The sequence below is a fragment of the Lutjanus erythropterus genome, chromosome 15, assembly GCF_056507025.1.
Source record: "Lutjanus erythropterus isolate fLutEry1 chromosome 15, fLutEry1.hap2, whole genome shotgun sequence".
NCBI lineage: Eukaryota > Metazoa > Chordata > Actinopteri > Lutjaniformes > Lutjanidae > Lutjanus > Lutjanus erythropterus.
The window spans coordinates 14,281,091-14,301,654 of record NC_139331.1 but is presented as its reverse complement, the minus strand read 5'-3'; the positions used below and the strand labels follow the sequence as shown (position 1 = coordinate 14,301,654).

Here is a 20,564-nt window from a genome sequence, read left to right as displayed (position 1 = left end):
TAAAGGGTTAAAATCGTAAAAGAACCTCTCTACAAAATTACTCATATATGTGTAGATTTTGTTACACTGGTCAGAGTACTGAAAAAAATACACTCAAGGTCAAGTACACTGCATTACTGAATTATTGTTCAACTAAAAGGAAAACTGCTGGTGTTAGGGAACTAACTGAGTACAGTCTACAGTATTCTTCTCAAAAACTACCCAGAGTATTAATAAAAGTCATGCAGTGGGGGAGACTGGGGAGTGTTGTAACAACAGGTAATGTTGTAACACTGTTAATTTGACCAATCAAAAAAGAGCAACATGTCATCAATATCGTACACTCTCATTTCTTCAAATGATTTTCAGGTAAGAAAGTAAAAAAATGTTTTATTAATATTATTATTATTATTATTATTATTGTTATTATCATCATCATCATCATCATCATCATAATCATCATCATCATTGTGCCTAGCATTCACATACAGAGGTTTGACTGACTGAAAACCTTTACTCAAGTACAAGTACTGTTCCATAACTGAAAAATTACCCAACTACAAGGAAAACTGCTGGTCCATAAATGTCAGAAAATTATAAAAATGGTGATCAGTGTTTCCCAAAGGCCAACATGATGTTCTCAAATGTCTTGTTTTGTCCACAACTTAAATACATTCAGTTTACTCTCAGAGAGGACTAAAAGAAACCAGAAAATATTCACATTTAGATTTTTGACTCTTTTTCCTTAAGAAGCTTTCTTAAATCTTCTGAAACTGTTTAATTGATTATCAAAAGATTATAAAAATAGTTGGCTATTAATTTAATAATCAATTCATCATTGATTAATCAATATTACTGAAGCTCTACATTCATCCTTAAATTGAAGTCATATAGTAGGGGAGGCTGGGGAGCATTGTAACACCAAGTTAGTTACAGCACTGTCACTTTAATCAATCAGAAAAGTGCTGCGGTGATGTTGTCAGTGTACTACAAAAAAGAAAAGAAGGAAAGAAAGAAACTGTTCACATGTTCATCTGAGTTATGAGGATATAAAGGAAAGTAAACCAACCTAAAACTCATGTTAAAGCTGCTCTTTATCAACCTTACATTAGTGTTGTACAGCCCATCTAACATGCTTTAAAGGGTTAAAGTCATAAAGTATAGAATAGTATAGAACTTTTGTAATATAGAACTTCTCAACAATAAATCAATATCCCTATCCTTATGTAGATTTTGTAACACTCAGCCTTAAATAGAGGTCATATCATAGGGGAGACTGGGGAGAGTTGCAACACAAGGTGTGTTGTAACACTGGCCAACAGCAAAATTTAGTAGAAAAGGCACTGAGCCATAGATGCAAATTTTAGTTGACAAAATATTTAAGCGTTTTTATTTTATTTTTTTTTAAATTCAGTGTATATCCTTTACATTTTTCCAAGCGGAGAATGTAAAAATCACATTAGGCCTACAACAACAGTAAATGAAAATTAGTCTTTAAAAAAATAAGCGTGATTAATTTCCATATAATATTTTTTCACAGCCACAGGAAGCCACTGGAGAAGGTCACAAGAGCTGCAGATTGCTGACCCCCAGTTTATCCAATCAGAAAAGTGCTGCGATGATATCATCAATGTGGTACACTCCCATTTCCTGTTTGAGCTCACAGGAGAAGCAGCATGACTGTCTGAGCAACACGTACTACATTTACATTTACAAAATATTCCAGTTTTTGCTCTTAATCTGAAAGAGACAAATGGTCCTCATGCGTGAATGCTTTATTATTTTTCTCTTATGTTTGTTTAAAAAAAAAAAGCCATGAGAGAAAATCAAGAAAATCCTATGTGCGATTCACGGGACAAGCGCTGACAGAACCTACATGCGTATGTTAATGAATCGCATTTAATCTTAAATCGGATGTGCGGCTAGGAACTTTGAAATTAGCATTTGGAAACACCCCAATAAATCTATTTAAGGGCAGCAGACTTAAGTACCATGCACAAAGCAACAAGCCACTGACATTTGAGAGGACACCTTAACCTCAGAAAAAGAAGAAATAAAAGTAGAAGAAGGGGAAATGCCACCAAAAGAGAGCAAAAAAGAAAACGTGTTCACATGTAACAGTTCTGATGAGTTATGGGATGAAAGGGAAGCAAATCCACCAAAAACTTCCTTTAAAGCAGCAGAATGTCCTTTAAACAGTTAAAATCATAAAATAACCTTTCTAAATATAACGGATATCCTTATTTATGTATATGTTGCTGCACTCATCCTTAAATAGAGGTCATATAAGGGAGACTGGGAGCATTGTAATACTAAGTTAATTAAATGGTCTGCATTTATATAGCGCTTTCCTGTAGGCTTTGTCTTGTGACCACTCAAAGTGCTGTACAACACTTCACATTAACCTATTCATACACAAATCTCAGAAGCTGCCATGCTAGGTGCCTCTGTTCCTCTGAAACTAACCATACACACATATGTGGGGCAACTGCAGGATCAGTAATTTGCCCAAGGTTACTTCAACATGTAGACGCGAGGGAGCCGGGGTTTGAACTGTCGATCATCGGGTTAGTGGTTGACCATTGTCAGTTTGACCAATCAGAAAAGATATTATCAATATCATACTCTTTCACTTCCTTTCTCAACCCCAAAGAGAAGTAACATCTCTCTATGAGCAACACTGAGGATTTTACAACCAAAAACTGATTTTCAGGTAAGAAAGTTACATTTTTTATCGAGATTCTTTTTTTTCTTTTTTTTTTTTTTGCCTAGCAATCATTGTATTGTAGATGCAGTGGTTTGAGTTACATAACATAAAGTAGCAGGTTCACTAGTTTAATTTGATGCTTTGCATTCATGCTACCTTCAAGCCCACATGCTAAAACAGTTAGTTATATAATGGCTGCTTAGGGTGGGGATAGTTATAACAGTTCATTAAAATGCTAACAATTTCAGCATTGTGTTGAGTGTGGGTCAGGTGTGTATGCTGTCAGGTCTGGGCCCACAGAGCCTGCAGCCCTGGGACAGCAGAGACATAGTGTATATTTTTCACAACTGTGACAGTTGTCACTTTACATTATTCACTTCATTCAAAACATTAATCCTTTATACTTCAATTAAGTTCTCTCATAAATAATTTCAATTTATTTATCTTATGTCAGCAAAATTACCTGTCAGTGTTACATTTATCCCTGGCTAGTGTTAATACTTCCCCTACTAGTGGGTTAGACTGTAACAACAAAATCTGTATTTGACATTAACTCACATAATCTGTGATTGTATAGTATATATCCAAGTATTTGTAGTAGACAGATATGGATGCTGTGTATCAAAGTTTGAGAGATCTAACACAAACAACAATTGAATTACTGATTCTCAAACAAGAAGTGTTACTGCCATTCCCAGTGTCCTTAACTTGATTTTCATCAGACATTAAATTACTAATAGGGATTGTAAACAAGATGACCCAATCAGACTACAGATCACAAACTTAATTTGAACCAATTGCCATCATGGAACAGGCTCGCTTGACATCTCAGTCCTCCAATAACAGACAAACAGTATTAAAACACAAGCGATGGACGTTGCTGTGACTGACCCCACCACCACCACGACAGCCAGCCTCACCCTGTCATTTGTCGTGAACCACACCACGACCAGTCAACCACCAGACTGTTAACACACGTCCACAGAGACTCATGTGAGAGGTGAACATGGAGGAAAGCGTTAAAAAAACATCAAAACTCCGTCCTGTATGGTGCACGTGAGATATGGGATTTTAAATGCTTCACATGTAACAAAGTTTTGATGAGTTATAGGATTTAAAGTTTAGCTATTCCAAGTAAAACTCATTCTAACATTTCTAAAAAAAATGAACTGATATCCCTTTTTTCTTTTTTATGTAGATTTTATCAGACATTCATCCTTAAAGAGGTTATATAGTCACTTATTTTTTATTAAAGATGAAGAAATTAGACTACAGATCAAGTCCAACCATGAACATGTCCAGATGATAGGGTGACATGTTCTTATAACATGGCAAAACAAATATCAGCTAACTGTAATACACATGCTGACAGTGGCAGAGGAAGTATTTTCAATCTTTACATAAGTAAAAGTAGTGAAAGCACACTATCACACTTAAAATACTTCAAATGAAGGTCCTGCATTGACATTTTTACATGGTACAGGACAGGGCTGCAATTAACAATTATTTTCATTATTGATTTATTCATATTTTAATTATATTTTTACTTTTTTAATTAAAATGTCAAAAGAAAAATGAAAAAAAAAAACCCCAGCAAATCTGACATTAAAGAAGCTGGAACCAGCAAATCATTTCATTTCACATTTCAAGCACATTTAAGTATATTCAGTTTAAGCCACCTTGAAAATTGTGTAAATTTTTTAATGTCAACTTGTTCCTCCAGGCTGATAAAAACCCCCTTACCAGAGCAAATACCAAGGACGTCACCTCGGTGTCCTCAATTATAGCTGCTACCCTCCATATAATTTGAAAATAATGATCTAAAAAGATGGTGGTAACTACAGTTGTCAAAAAAATGCAGTTGAACCGAAAGTACAATATTTCCCTGTTATGTGCAACAATAAAGATACGTAAAGTAGAAAATGGAAATACTCAGGTAAAGTGGAAGTACCTCAAATTAGTACATCAGTAGAGTATTTGAGGAAATGTATTATACTATGAGTGTAGCAATGGACACCTGTTTCACTCTGCTGTGAAAATGTAATCCACTACCTTACTTCATGAGAGTAGAGCTTAAACTGCCTTCCTCAGAGGTTACACAGTAGTTAGTGCATTTAAATAATGTGCTAAATCCAACATTTCAACACAAAGCTTGACTTTATTTTAGCAAGAAGAGGGCAGGTGCAGTGCAGCATACATCGTAGGATGGACAGGTCGGTGGTGTGGCTTGCGTTAAGCCCATGCCATATTAATAATAATATTTATACTGCCACTGCCTCTTCTTACTCTGTCAGACCTGCTTCATGTCGCAACATCAACTGTAATGTCATAATAATCTCCTCAGAGCTTTATTAAAAAGCTCTAAGTAGAAGCATGTACCTCAGACTTCATCACTCCAGATCCTGCAGGCTGACAGTGTGTGGCATTGATCTGATACATTATTGACTATATGAGTAAATTAAAAGAAATTAATTACGTCCTCGAAACTTACCCATTTTTTAATCTTGTCTATCTTTATGGACACAAAAATGACTAAAAATCTCTTGCAATCTGCCACCACTGGTCACTTGAGAAACTCTTGATAAAAGCAGATGATAGAGACCAGATTCCTAATTTCTCTGCCTGTTGAATGTGTTTTGACCACTTTAAAACTCTCATTTATCACACTAAATATTAGGTTCATCAGTTTGAATTGCATCTGACATGTAAAGACCATTCGGCGTGTCTTTCTTCTTGCTCCAGAAAGGCTATTTTTTGTCAGCTGTTATGTCATCCAAAGGAATCAGAACCTGCCATCAATGAAAGCAGCCACTTTGCTACCTAATCCAAACCCCAGACACTTTTAATGGCAAGAAATTGCTCTGAAAGTCTGAAAAGCTGCGAGAGCTGAATTATACACTTATCTCAATGGAGGGATCTGAATGCGCAGTTATAACATCAATCCAAACTCTTCAGAAGGTGCCGTCACAGGCCGAGCCTTTTTGTGCTGCGGGAAAGCCACTCAAGTGATTGTCACATTGTGTAACGTCAGATAATCAATACCTCAGCTTTGTGGGGGCGCTGATCCAATCAAGTCTATTGTTACATTAAAAACTAATCACTAATTGTTTGTCTTAGAAAACAAATAACATTTTTACCTGTGATCACACATCTCTGCTACAGCTGTACACCAAAGAAATACACTGGCCGGTATTAATGAGCTCACAGGGGGGAAATCAGGGTCACTGAATAACAGAGAAATACTTTTTTCTTCTCTCAAAGTTTCACCCAACCCCAAAATATGAAAAGTGAACAGCAGGCAGAAAGTATGGAAAGGTTCACAGTAACTTCTCACATCACTCATTTTCTGCACATCCTTATGCTCAGCATGTTCTCTCATACTCCCAGCATCCACAGGCGTTCATACTGAAAGACCCTGCAGAACACGATTTACCATCCAGCGCTAATATTCAGAGCCAGTTCAAGAAGATGAGGTGTCGAAAAGTAAGGATGTGTGAGGTAATGTGTGTTCATGCCCCAACTCGGAACAGTTAATTAATCAAATGCACCCTGTCCAGAGCCAAATGGCAGACAAAAAGATTAGTGTCTGGTGGACATTTTGAGTACTTCACAATTACACAGCCAGGTGTAGACAGAGCTGAAGGAGACCAAAACAGATACACAACTCCAAATAAAAGCAAATCCGGCACTCTTATGATATCCATAAGACTGTAACCACAAACAACCAAATTCACATCAGCCTTCCAGAAACAGTGGCAAAATGGATGAAAAGAAAACCAGAAAACCAAAATCATTTTTCAAGAAACCAGTTTTTTTTCTGGTTTCAGTATGGTTACAGACATGGGCGGATGAGAGAAAGTAGTAACTGTTGGCTGTTTCAAACGAAAACACACACTTACAGTTGAGGACAAAATTATTGGGCCCCCTATGAAATTTTAAGTTTTTGTTTTTTTTTCAAAAGTTTCCCAAGTGCTTTTTCAACAGAGGAAGGAATTTTCAACATTACATTTCTAAACATACTAGTTTTCTTTATAAAGCATAAATTATTTCTATTAGCACACAATAACAGAATTATTTCAGAGAAAACAAATAGTTCTTAAGGGGACACTTATTAGTCCCCTTAAGAAGTGACCTTTTTATTGAGCCGTAGCACAAACCACTGTTGTGCAATGATGTGCTTTAATTTCATAATGCTCAAAGCTTGTAAAATCAAGTGAGGGTTATCTTCCAATTTACACACAGTATAAAAACTTCAGTAAGGGTCTGAGCTGTCACTTGAGAAAGCATCATCTCAAAAACTAAAGAAATCAGTTTAGACTTGAGAAAAAGAATTGTTGATGCTCACAAAGCAGGAGAAGGATAAGATTATGCATACTGGAAGCGTGTCCTTTGGTCAGATGAGACGAAAACTAGAGCTCAGGAGACGTGTCTGAGACTTGTTGAAAACTACAACAAACGACTGCAGGCTGTTATCCAGCAAAAAGGATACACAACTGACTATTAGCATCAGGGGGGCTAATAATTTTGACCCTGGTAGTTTTCGTTTTTTGTGAAATTATTTTGTTTCTATGTGCAAAGTAAATAATATAAGCATCCAAAATAAAAGTAGGATGTTTGGAAAAGCTGTGTTAAAAACAGCTCTTGGGAAATACTTTTAAAAAAATGAAATTTTCATAGGGGGGTTAATAATTTCATCCTCATCTGTAAGTCTCAGCTCAACTAATGTTCTTCAATATCTTATTGCCTATTTCAAACTGGGAGCAGACATGAAAGTATCTGAGTTACTGTGGACAAAGAGCACAGCACAGCACTGAAATTAATTCAATAATCAACATCTATACTTAAAGGGCCAACACGGGTTAATTATAAAATTAAATATATGTCACCATGAAAGGACGGTACCAAACGTATTAAGATTTCATGTTATTCATGAGGTCCCCGCTCGCTAGTTTTTGTTAGAGAAACATTTAACCTGTGAGGCATTAATGAGGTAGAAAACACTCGAGCAGATGTGATTCATTTCAGGAAAGTGAACTAGTGTAAATGTGGTGTATAGGTGCAGGGTTTCCTCAGGACAATGACAGTGAATGAACATAAACAAGCCTCTTCTAATGAAACCAAGCAACCGTGACTCTAATCTCGCTTCTCATCGGAAGGTGCTGCTGTATGGAACCGCTCAAATGACAAGCAGAGTAAACACACACACACACACAGGCGCAAAACATTGGTGTTACTGTACACTCAAACGAAATGAAATTCATAGTCATTCAGACAGGTCAAGATCATAAGACTTTATATAGAGATTTTAAATTGAGTTGTGCAATTTATCTCGCATTGTGCAGGATATGCTGCATATCCATCTAGTAGTAATAGCAGTGGGTTTTATCATATAGGCAGTGGTTTTGGAGTAAAAGCATGAAAGTAGGAGGTATGTAATCTCAAAAGCAATGGTTGCAATTTGCCATAAAAGAGAAAAAAGAAGAAGCAACCTTGCACAGCTGATAACCATGCAGGAGCCAGAGGGGGAAAGGAGGAGGATGTCTAATATTAGGACACTTTTTTTTAATCAAAAACTATCCTTTTCCTTGCAATAACAACAGATGTAATAAAGACATTTTGGGGAATAAATATTCATCAGAATGTAGGTAATGAAATGAATGAAGCCCAAAATTGATATGTGCCCCCCTTCCAAACATTGAACAACAACAACAACAAAAAAAGTACACAATTTGTTCAGTACATTATACAGAATTGCAGTGCTGGAAGAAGTACTCAGACTCTAAAGTACCAATACAACGATGTAAAAACAACATCTATTTACAAGTAAAGGTCCTGCATTCAAAAGTCTACTTAAGTAACAGTACTTAAGTATTATCAACAAAATGTACTCAAAGTGTTACATTATTAGATTGTTTATATTAGTGTCTCTGTGCATATTAGCATTTTGTTGTATCTGGAGATGGTTTTAACTACTTTATAAACCCCCCAAAGGATCACAAGATAAATCTGAGGTGGTCATGAGATGATTAATGGTACAGACAAGAAGAAAAACTAATTTCTACTATACAAATTTGTAGTCATTTAAAAGAAAAAAAATTCTAATCTCTGCTTTATGTGAAATATTGTATAAACTTACCTCTTTGGGTCTCAAAAAGGTATTTTAATTAAACCATTACAGAAGCTTCAAGGTTGAACAAGTCATATGCCATGTTTCCACTGCATGGTACGGCTCAGCTCGATCCGAGTCTACTCGTTCTTTATTGCGTTATTGTTCTTTATTGTTTCTCATTGTCAAAAGTTGTGGGTAGTACTGGTCCTTTCTTTGGTATCACCTCATCTCAGTTTTTTTTTTTATTCACTCAACCCAGATTTTTAAAAATGGCAGCCAGCACCATACCAAGTGATGAAAAGAAGACGTTCCTCTCTCCAGTTTCCAACGAAAGGATCTCAAAGGGAAAGGATCCTCCGCTACTCCTGTGTGCTTGTGTCATGTTGAAGACACCATCATGATAGTGTCACCTGATGCAACTACGATGATCAGATAAAGAGCTCTGCCTACACTGAGTGGGAACTATGTGCAGTGGAAAGAAATGGAGGAAAGTAACGGGTGCCAAAAGCTTGTTGAGCCGAGCCATACCATGCTGTGGAAACATGGCATCTGAAACCTGTGACAAGAGCCCCAGTGAGACATTTCTAGACAGTTTTATATTGTATTTTATGAGCAAATCTCATCTTTTTTCAATGTATAATCTTTTTTGAAAAATATCAAGTAAATACAGCTATCATGTAACATTTAGTGGAGTAAAAAGTACTACATTATACACAGCCAAGTATAAAGTGGCATAAAATAGAAATACACAAGGAAAGTACAAGGACCACAAAAATGTACTGAAGTACAGTACTTGAGTTGCTTGAGTTGTACTTAATTGCTTTCAAACAACCAAATGAACAACTGACAGGACTGGTGTACAGGTTTGTGTGGTTGTGAGACAAAGAAGTGCATCTTGTGAACACTGAAGAAAGTATAATTAGGCCAAAGTATTGTAAATGATTGGCCCAACTCAATAATACAGAGAGCTGGGATAAATAAGCATAAGGATAGATTATTATCACTAATCCAAAAAGGATTCTTTATCGGCCTGTGTGTATTTCATTGATGATTTAAGCATTAGATTTGTATGTTGGCAGAGACCCACTGATAATTCACAGTGGACTGCCTTCAGAGTAATGGCTCAGTTATTAGTCCTGCATGGCTATTTAATGATGGGTCTAGGTGTGAGTCATTAAAACACTTCTATATTAAGTTTTATGACATTTATGGTGGTTTAGTGAGGTGGGGTGCGGTCTTTTGAATCACAGAGGAGAAGAGGTGCTGCTGCATGGTGAGGTGTAAGTCTGCCGAAGAAACTCCAAAAGATTAATGTTCAACTGCAATAAACTAGTGTGTCAGAGAGCGGCCTGGCAGATCAGCTTTTTCATTTACACTGCGAGATAGTCTCACGGCGGCTCCGAAAAACAAGACTTGGCAAGAATCAAGTCATTTGTAATAGTGTGAGCAAGACAGAGGATTACTAAAAGGTTCCTGTTGCTTATTAGTGATTATTAAAACATAGAAAGAACATTAACTGAGCCACAAAATCAACACTTCCTCTGACATTATGCCAGCATTTTATAATTTGCTGAGTAACTTGTAACTGAATGTATCACATTCACTGCAGTACTACAAGTACCTCAAAACTGTAATTAAATTGCATATTTCCATTGTATGCTACTTTTTATTTTCACTCCACTGTATCTCAGGGGGAAATGTTGTATTGTTTATCCTCTGCAACATTTATTTGATAGCAAGTTAATACATTATAAATCACTTCAAGCTATTTCAACTTAAAAATCTGTTAATTGAGCTTCATTAACTGATTAATTAATTAATCAAAGTTCTTCAATGTCTTTTGAAAATGTAAGTTCACTTGAGAAAACAAGTTACAATAACTCAACAACTGTTCAATCACATGAACAAATGTTACAGACAGTATTTGTCTTCTAGTTACATTTTCTCAGTTTTAAGAGTCAGTTCTTTATTTGACATGAATATCCAGCTGCTGCTCCATTTCCACCCCATTTGTACCAGAGTGAGTACAGAGGTAACCAGTTAGACAATTTATTTCAGATAGGGGCAATGAATCACTGTTAAAAAAAAAAAAAAAAAGCTTTAACTTAAAAAAGTAAAAAGTTAGTGTTCGGACGACCTTAAAATTTAAAGTTGACTGAATTTAAAAAGACAAGTTCGATATTAACATTCATGATGGTTCATAGTGACTTCATTACTTTGAAAATAAATAAGCACCATGACTTATCTTACAATGTATTAGAGACACTCAGCAAGTTTTCATCACGTATGTTTTCTTCAGACTATAAGAGAAGGGTCTGGGGAGTTTTAACTCTCAAACGACGCATGCTGATCATGTTTCTTTAAAAACTTAAGTTAATGATTTGATTGAACACTGTACAGTACATTCATTCAACTCATCATCTCACATCAAAAGACTTCAAGGTAAAATAACTAATGTTCTAAAATGTTCTGAGAATAAAAACTGGAGGTTTGAAGTTTATTGAATTTGAATGAATAAAACTTGTATATTTTGTTAAGTTAATGAGAAAAGGTTAATAAAACACCTCATTATTCATATCATAACCTCTCAGATTTATCTTGTGACCTTTTGAAGGGGCCCGACCCCCGTGTTGGGAACCACTAAACTACCTATCTGTATAAGTCAAGCTCTACTTATGTAAAGGTTTAATTGCAGGATTTTTCTTTGTAATGCAGTATCTCACATTGTTGTCTTACTACTCTTCTCCCACCACTACTGATCAAATATTTAAACGTGGGTGTGTGGATGCACTATCCCAATATTACGCGTGGTAAGCAATTCTACAAACAACAGTTGATGGTTGCCTCTCATTTTGCTGAAGCTTTGAGTTGACTTGATTATTGGTTCTTGTTCTGTGGAGTGACTCAGACTGAACCACAAACCCAAGCCACGCTATTTGACAACCTGGGAATGAGACTCAACCAACCATCTTAATGCTGAATAGCTTAATCCCACCCTTAAGGTACATGACTTGGAAGTCTTAAACAGGCATGTGTAGCTTTTGTATAATCAATTAGAATAGAAATAAAATAAAGAGTAATATTAAGAATATGCCTATGGGATTGGAAATTAAACAATCATGACATTTTGACAGCAGACCTTCCAAATTCTAGTCAGTTTCTGTACAAACAGGAAATTGACACCTCACTCATTCCTCGTGCTCAGGCTCATCAGCTGTGTAGTTTAATAGGCTGCTATTAAAGTGCTGTAATATTTACACTTGACTGATTTAATATGAAAATCCGCGTTTCATTATAATCTGTCTAAAAGACTGATGAAAAGAATCCTTTTCTTATTCTTGACTCAATGAAGCCCTTCTGTTGTCACTTTTCCCTCAGTCAGTTCTCGGCAGCTGAAGATCACTCGCTGGCAACCCAAGCCTCGGGAGGTCCATCTATGATGTCACAACAGCATCATCCGTTATGAGCTCATTGCCTTTTATGACCTAATTGGCAAACTGTGATGTGGGCTAATTGCGTTGGCATTTGAGAAGCCGCTTCATTTACCTGCGCAGAGCAACACACTGAATTAAAGCAAATGGCTGTTATTTTTCCTCTCTCGGTGTACAGTGGCTGATCTGTTTATTTTCATTCAACCCAGAGTAGCCCCGTTAAAGGCCCAGTGTGAGTCACTCACACAGAGAAAATTACAGTAGATACCCCCAAGAGATGCCACAGCTGTATGCAGGGAAACTGGAGGCAATTGTAAAAGGGAACACACTTAATTCCTCCGATCAAAAACAAGATGACATTTCTTTTTCTGACTAAAGTTTAGATGATTCCAAATTTGAACTTACATCAATTTTATCTTTAGGTTATTATATTTAAATGACCTACGCTATTATAGGTGTTACTAACTAGCACATGAGATTTTATCATGGATGCCAGCAGCTATAACGCTCTTTTGCAATGATCTCTGAGGTCACATGGTCCCCTGTAAGCATATTGTTTATCTGTGGTGACACTTTTTTTTGTTAGAAAATGAACATTCATTACATTTAAATGTATGTTAAATAAGTAAAATCTAGTTACCACTGTAATAGAAAATACAAAAATAGAAACAGACATGAGGGGGCTGGTACACTGACTTGTCGCCAACAGCACAATTAAAACTAAAATCACCTGCATCTCAACACAGTGTGTTTGCGTGAATACAGCACACACATTAATATACACATTAAATAAGGCATGCATTCACCTGCATTTCAACAGGATTTACAGTACAGGAACACTCAAAGCCAACGGCATAATAAATTCAACAACACAACAACAACACAGGATTTACAGCGCAGATACTCAAATAAAGTCAACGGTCCATTACCAAAATACATCACTCTCAACCAAAAACAGAAGAAAAGTATGAGCCACCTTTAATATGAACAAAAACTACATACTAACATAATTTTAAACTTTGATACAATATTAATATAAAGAAATCAACTCCATTCTCTTTCCATACCATGGCAAAAAGGAAAGCATCCTAAGCACAAAGAAGAATTTTTTAAATTAACAACCTGCAAACAGTGTCGGTACAGAAAAAGCCACTGAACACTGCCTGGTTTTGCTGTGCTGCAAACAAAATTTCAGGCAGCACAACAAAGACTGAAACTGAACACTTGGTCTTGAATTAGCACTGAGATATTTTTTTCATAGTTTCAGTACTTTTGATACTATCAAATGTTAGTATTGTTTTGTTTTAAACATGTAGTATTGAAAATTACAATACTTCAGTACTTTGAACAGCCTTAAAAAGCAGTGTTAACAGTTACAATCTGACACATTTAGGCCTTCATAGTCCAAATGTGGAACATCTGAGACAGATTATGTGCCCCTAGGATCACTTTTGGGGGCTCACCCTCCTGTAAAGTAGTCTTTCCTACCTTTACCTCTTCCCTTTTGCTATTCTACCCCATCGGAGAGGTAAGCGCCATTGTGGTCATAGAAATTTCCATGTTTTAGTTCTGTTAAATTATGTTTATAAGTTTACTTGCTATCTTAAACTTATTATGTAATATGCCAACATACTCCTGTGTCAATTAATTTGTGTAGTGGCTCCACTTACATGATCACGACTGACCAGGGCCCCGTTTCCCAGAGCCTTCGTAGTACTACGTGCGTCGTAAGTTGTATTTTAAGGTCTCACTTAAGGTTACGGGCTGTTTCCCAGAGTTGGGACAACCTTAAAATACAACTCACGACGCACGGAGCACTACGAAGGCTCTGGGAAACGGGGCCCAGAGCATTTTGTTATTCACCTCCTTCTGCCATATATATTTTCTGTGCTGTACTGAACGCAACATAGCTTGCCCTGTTGCTGCTGTGCTTCATGGGAGATGGGTTTGAGTTATATGATAAGAGACTAGCTCTAAAGATATCCTTGTCTGGGTCTCTTCATCAAAACACAATCACCGCCACACCACACATATATATGGTTCTTATAACAAATGTTTACTGGTATATTTCAAATAGTCTGTGGGGAAACGTTGTTACAGTTGTCCCTGGTCTCCCCTACCATAAAGTTTGCAGCCCCTCCTGCACACACACACACACACACACACACACACACACACTGTGGCTGATATCCAGGTGAACACATCTTGCATCCATCCAGCCAATAACATTAGTGAGCTCACAGGCTGCTGCCCCCTTATCAGTGACCTTGTGTCAGACTATCCCGCGGACAAAGCACTATTATCGCTTTGGTATTACACTTTGGTGGCCGCTGCTGGTGCTGCTGGTGTTAGTGGTGGTGGTGGAGGAGGAGGAGGTGGCAGCGGAGGGAGGGGAGGGGGAAGCGGTGGGGGCTATGATAACACACATTGCACGGCCAGTCCGACTGAGTACCACTCCCTGGGAATCTCCTTCATCATCATGGCCATTATCTGCCTCTGCAACGTCCTCCAGACATGACTAAAAAAGCGTGCACAAAAGGAGCAGAGCTGGCCGCGCAACAACCCCCTGTTCTCTGTGCCCGAATAAAAACAGAAAGAAAAGCTCAATGGGGAAAGATAATGTGGAGCAGCCGCTACTTACCGTACCGTGGCTCAGTCTGTGTGGCAGGCAGGCACTATCTCGTCTGATTTTCAATGGTGTGAGGAGCCAGTCAGTCAGGGCACCTTGTTTTCCAAATGGCTAGGTAAGACTCGTCCGACTGGTTAACCGATGCAGCTCAACATAGAGGAAATAAACACGAATGCCGCCCGAGAGAAGAGCCTCTCTCTCTCTCTTTCTTTTTTTAAACAAGCTCGACGAGAGGAGAGAAGAAGAGACGGAGCAAACAACTCTCTTCTCGCAAGAAGAAGAGGTAACACTCCTTTCCGAGGCGAGCAGGCTTTGCCCAGGATGTTTTTTCCTTCTCTATCCCATCCACTCCTCCGAGCGACGCCAACACGGCTGCAAACCTCGAGATCCCGCACACACACGTCGCTTATATCCGCCACTTGGCATTAACACTGTACGCAGCTTTCAGTTTGCGCACCAGTCAGTCGTTGTGTTGCTACTGAACAACAACTAGCAGCACAACATGACTGACTGACTGACTGACTGACTGCAGCGCTGACAGACGGGGGTGGGCTGCCTCTGTCCCCCCCCTCCTCCCGCCGCACAAAGTGTAGAAACCCTCCGCAAAAGTCTCTCCAGTTGTTTCGCTTAAAGATTACACACTATACAAGAAACAAATGTGTTTTACATAACAACAACAACAAGAACATCCTCATCCTACTTCTGTGCTGAAGCATGTGATGGCAACATGGTGAGTCTTTTAAAGGGGTATCCACGCGTAACTGCGGCCAAGGGTTGCCTCTGTGGATCCACCCTGCTAACTTTGTTGGAGGGATGCGCCGTGGCATTTATTGGACACGGTGGTGACCGTCAGCCAGCCCGGAAGCACCTGTGCACAAACCAAAGTGCCTCAAAGTGGGATTCTGGCCAGGAAAACCTTCCCAAGGGGTCAAAGTATGGGTCCAACCCAAATTATATTCCCAATAAACTGTTTTATAACATATAATCATACGCCAAAGCATACCCTAAAAATGTATGGAAGATTTAGCCTACTTCACAGAGGTGTGGACTCAAGTCAAATGACTTGATGACTTGGACTTGAGTCAGATTTAAGTCGCAAATTGAATGACTTGGATTCAGCCTGACACTTTAAAAAAATACTTGCAACTCCATTTAGACTTAAACACCAGTGACTTGTGACTTAACTTGGACTTGAGCCTTTCAACTTTCAAACACTTGTTAACTTCCCCCAAAACCCAGAGATTAAAAAGTGTGTTTAAGAAGTGTGCCACAAATCAATTCATTTCACTTAATTTCTTGAATCAACTAACATTATTTATTCCCAGCTCGTTGACACTTAGAGGGGGGCAGGGGAGACCATTACCTTGCGGGGCAGCTGGATTCATGAGATCACGCAAGAATCCATCTTGCCAGGCTCTGAGTTATTCATTTAGTGTCCACACCAGAGGAGGTGCAAGCCAGTCAGATTACTGTTGGTTTTAGGTGCACTGATGGTGAGAAGCATCCACTGAAATGCCTTGTCTTAGGGTTATGGTTAGGGCTGCTCCTGAAGAGGTTAGCATAGATACTGTTATAGCATCAGTTATATCAGAACCAGAGAGTATTCCATTGTTGAAAGACAAGCAAAGAACAGCACTGAAACCAGCTTCGGCTTTGGTTGGGTGAGTTGATCTGATTGGTTGAAGTTAGCACATGTTAGATATGACAGATGGTTCATCCAATCCAATCACCTGCCAAGTGTTGTTTGAGGGCACAAACCCTTTTCCAAACAGTTTCTATTGACAGCTTCCTAGATACACCCCACCACCCCACCACCCCACCCCCTGCTGGCCCCATGTTTGAAGACCACTGCTTGGTTGCCCCTTAGGTAGTTCAAACATGATAAAGTGCCCTCTAGGTTGCCCTTCCAGTGGACAAAATATGGTAAAGTGTCTCATAAGGTGCCCTTTTAGTGGATAAAATGTGGTAAAGTGTCTTTCAGCATGCTGGTGCCCCACCAAATTCAGCTGGTGTCCTTATTTTTTTCGTCCCTGCCCCTCAGACAGCCTCAGTCCGGCACTACTTAATAGAATACTGCAGGAAAGATTTATAAATTATATATTAGCACTTCCGGTTCTCTTGTCTAAGTTGTTGGGTTTCTTGTTACTTGCCTGAAATAAAGTCTTGGTTAACTAAAGAGATTTTCAGCTTTTATTCTATGATATAATTGGTCAGTAAAAGCTCCACATGTTAATTATGAAGATTTTACATGTCTTAAAAAAGGGCAGATGCTAACAGGTGGCTAAATGAGACTGTGGAAGTTGTTACGGACATTAAAGGTCATCAGGCCAAACAATAGTCACTTAGTGAGGGTGATGTTGGTTCATACATCTGTGGTGTAGTGCTTTTATAGTCAAACATTAGCATTTTACTGCTGTCACTTGGAAAGCAATGACCTGGTGATACCTCTGTTACTTTGGACACTGACTTTCCATGCCCATTTTTTAGAATATACACCATATACTGTAAATGCAATGTCAACTAAGTTACTCCTGAAATTTTGGTCCCGCATTATTATCCAATCTTATGTTCCTGTCTTTTGTTCTTGACTCATAGAAGGAACAAAGGAAGCTATTTTAAGACTTTATTACCTCTGGCAAGGAGGTTATGTTTTCAGAGTTGTCTGTCTATTTGTAAGCAGAATTACGGAAAAACTACAGGCCCGTTTTTGATGAAAGCTTTTTGACCTGCTCCGGGACACTTAAGTGTAGCCACATTTTGACCACAGGAACTTTACCCAGAGACAAGGAAAATTTGAAGGACTGCAAGTTCTGCGGAAATTGTTTTACCCCCTGAAAAGTCCCTGCTCGGGGGATAGTACTTTCTAAAATGACCATATTCAGTGCTTGTGAGACTTTGGATAGACAAAGCTTTTCACATTTATCAAGTTCTTTCAAAGTCTTGTTCCCAGTAGAGTTTTGCGAAATACCGTGGCTAAATTGAATTTTTTTAACAAAGTCAAAGACATTCACTTTGGTACCAAAACTTATTCTGTGGCTGTGGGAAAGTAGATGTCTGAAACCACAAGACAGGATCCAAATCAACCAAGCATTTCTGATTTTAAGTGTCTACTATAAACTCTATTTCACAGTCTTAATTAACTCCACAGACAAGTGATTTTTGTGTCACCACAAGTGTCAAACACATTTTATTTTCACAAACTGGTAATTAAAAGTAATTCTTCCACCAAGCAATGTAGTTCCTCAACAGCAGCTTAACAAAGTGATGCATTCAGATCGCTGCAGCTCCTGCATATTAACATTTAAATGAAATTTTATGCAGCATTGTGGCAGAGGCACTGTGGCTCAAGTCCAAGTTGGGTCCTGTTTCTCAGTTTTGAGTTCTAATTTTGAATCATGTGCAAGTACAGTCCTCAGTCCTTAAAGGTCAAGTCCAAGTCCACTGTGAATAATCCATACAGGAACTTAATTAAAAGAAAAGACAGGACAGTATATACCTCCTTCACAGCAGACATTTTGATTTGTCACAGTCAAACAAAGCACAGGTGTTAATAGTAACATCAATAATGGCTCTGAACTATTTTAGTGCTGTGCCTGTGGTTTTCCAACTGTGACATGTCAAAATGTCTTCCGTGAAAAAGGACAATTTCATTATCTGGATACTTAAAATCAAATGTACTTTCATAATGTATAAATGCAAAAAATGAATCCTCCCAAAGAGGCGGTCTATCATTCAAAAATCCACAGAAAGGAGGTCTTCATCTGCATTAGAGTCATTAATGTTCAACTCACAAGTGATAAAAACTGTGAATCCATTCAGACTCAAGTACTGCATCAACAAGATCAACTGTAACTCCAGTAATCAAAACTGTGGAATAAATTTTGTTTACATTTCTTAATGTGTGTTCATACTTTTCTCCAAATATTGCAAATAAAAATTAATGCTTTAAGCATCTTTAAACCTCGCCCATCCTACATGTTTGCTGCTTCAGCTAAGAGATCATTATGTGATGTCCAGTGAAGTGTCTATTTTCCCTGAAAAGAAAAACAGCATCTCAGTCTCACCCAACCTACATATGGCATATAGATCATTATCAGGGCAGATGGGGTCGATTATTTTAATACTTCAGTTTTTAAACCTGCACCCTTTCTAATGGCCAGCAGGTGGCAACTCCGCTGGTTACAAAAGAAGACCAACTGTATGCAGGCTTATGAGGAAATAACACTACTTCTCGCTTGATTTATTACCTCAGTAAACAGTTTCCTAATGACTTTATGATCTCAGTCGTCACTTTCAAGTCGCCATCAATATAGCACTATGTTCAGTTTGTAAATTCCCATGAAGTCCCATTTAGAGTAAAATAGATGATGAAGTAGGATCCACTTTATGGCATGGCTACCTTGTGATTGACAAGTCGCTACCATGGTGTGTCTGCAGTTCTCTCTATCAGACCCAGTTAGATAGAGGCATAGCAATGCGTATCCTTCTCAAGCAATAAGTGGAAACACCTGCCTGGATGAAGAGGTGTGAAGGACGTGTCATTTTAATTAGCCACATTAGCACCACAGCATTAGGGATGGCAGTGTCGGTTCGTTGGTTAGACGGCTGGTCTACCACTTTGGTCCTGAGATGAAACTGAAAGATTGACAACTATTGGATAAATCTATGTTATACTCTCTACACATATTTATATTTCCCAAAGGATGAATCCTACTGATTTTGGTGATCCCCTAACTTATCCTCTAACACCACTCAATTATTGGATGGATTGAGAAGAAATTTGGTCCCCCAACAAACGTAATGTAAGCTAATGAGTAGCTGCAACATCACGACAAAATGGCAATTTGTTCCACACTTTGGTTTATACTTTGACAAAATAACTGCAAAACTAATGTTACCATTAGCCTCTGCAGCACTTGCTGTTATATTCAAAGTTGTTGGCATTGTTAGCATTTTAGCACGCTAACATGCTAAACTGAACATGGTAAACATGGCAAATACTATAATACTATATACTATAATAAACATCAGCGTGCTAGCAATGTCACTGTGAGGATGTTAGCAGGCTGATGTATTTAGCTCAAAGCCCTCCTATGCCTAGAGGTTATAAGCTTTATTGTTAGTGTGGCTGTAGACTTGCGAATATGCGTTCACCCAAAATAACTTTTGTGATGTGAACCCAATGCAAAAATCTATCTTGTTCCCGTCTCATAAGGGGGTTTATAGTTGGGGGTTTCCATTGAACAGTTCCAGTGAATTTGTGTACAAAATAAGGAAGACGACAGATTGTGATTCGTGGAAAACCCCTGTAGGCTTATATCTCACTGCATTAGACTGAAACAACAATATTTGCATTGGGTTGGCGTTACAGTTAAAGAGAATGCCTCACAAAAAAACATAATCTTGAAAGAAATCAATTAACTCTGTTAATAGAATGAACAATGAAATGTCATTTGATCAGGTCTGATTGATATTTATTGGATGGTGAAAAAGGACTTCAACTTTCTAAGCTGTCCAGGCTCATTACGCAACACTTTACCCATTTTCTGCCAGTATAGGGCTTATCCTTAATTACACACACACACACACACACACACACACACACACACACACACACACACACACACACACACACACACACAGTGGGATTCACAATTAAGCTGAATCAGGATGCAGGGCTTGGTCGAAGAGAATGTCTGCTAACTAGAC

At 38.1% G+C, this 20,564-nt stretch overlaps 1 protein-coding gene across 1 annotated transcript in view; it reads right to left on the bottom strand.

Annotated features, from left to right (window-relative positions):
- The window catches only part of LOC146314156 (bromo adjacent homology domain-containing 1 protein), a 38,195-nt gene extending 22,150 nt beyond the window's left edge, over positions 1-16,045 (bottom strand). The window contains exon 1 of the mRNA XM_084738075.1: positions 14,868-16,045. The gene's annotated coding sequence lies outside the window, so the exon portion shown is untranslated. The remainder of the gene's footprint in view (positions 1-14,867) is intronic.
- Positions 16,046-20,564: the final 4,519 nt, after the last annotated feature.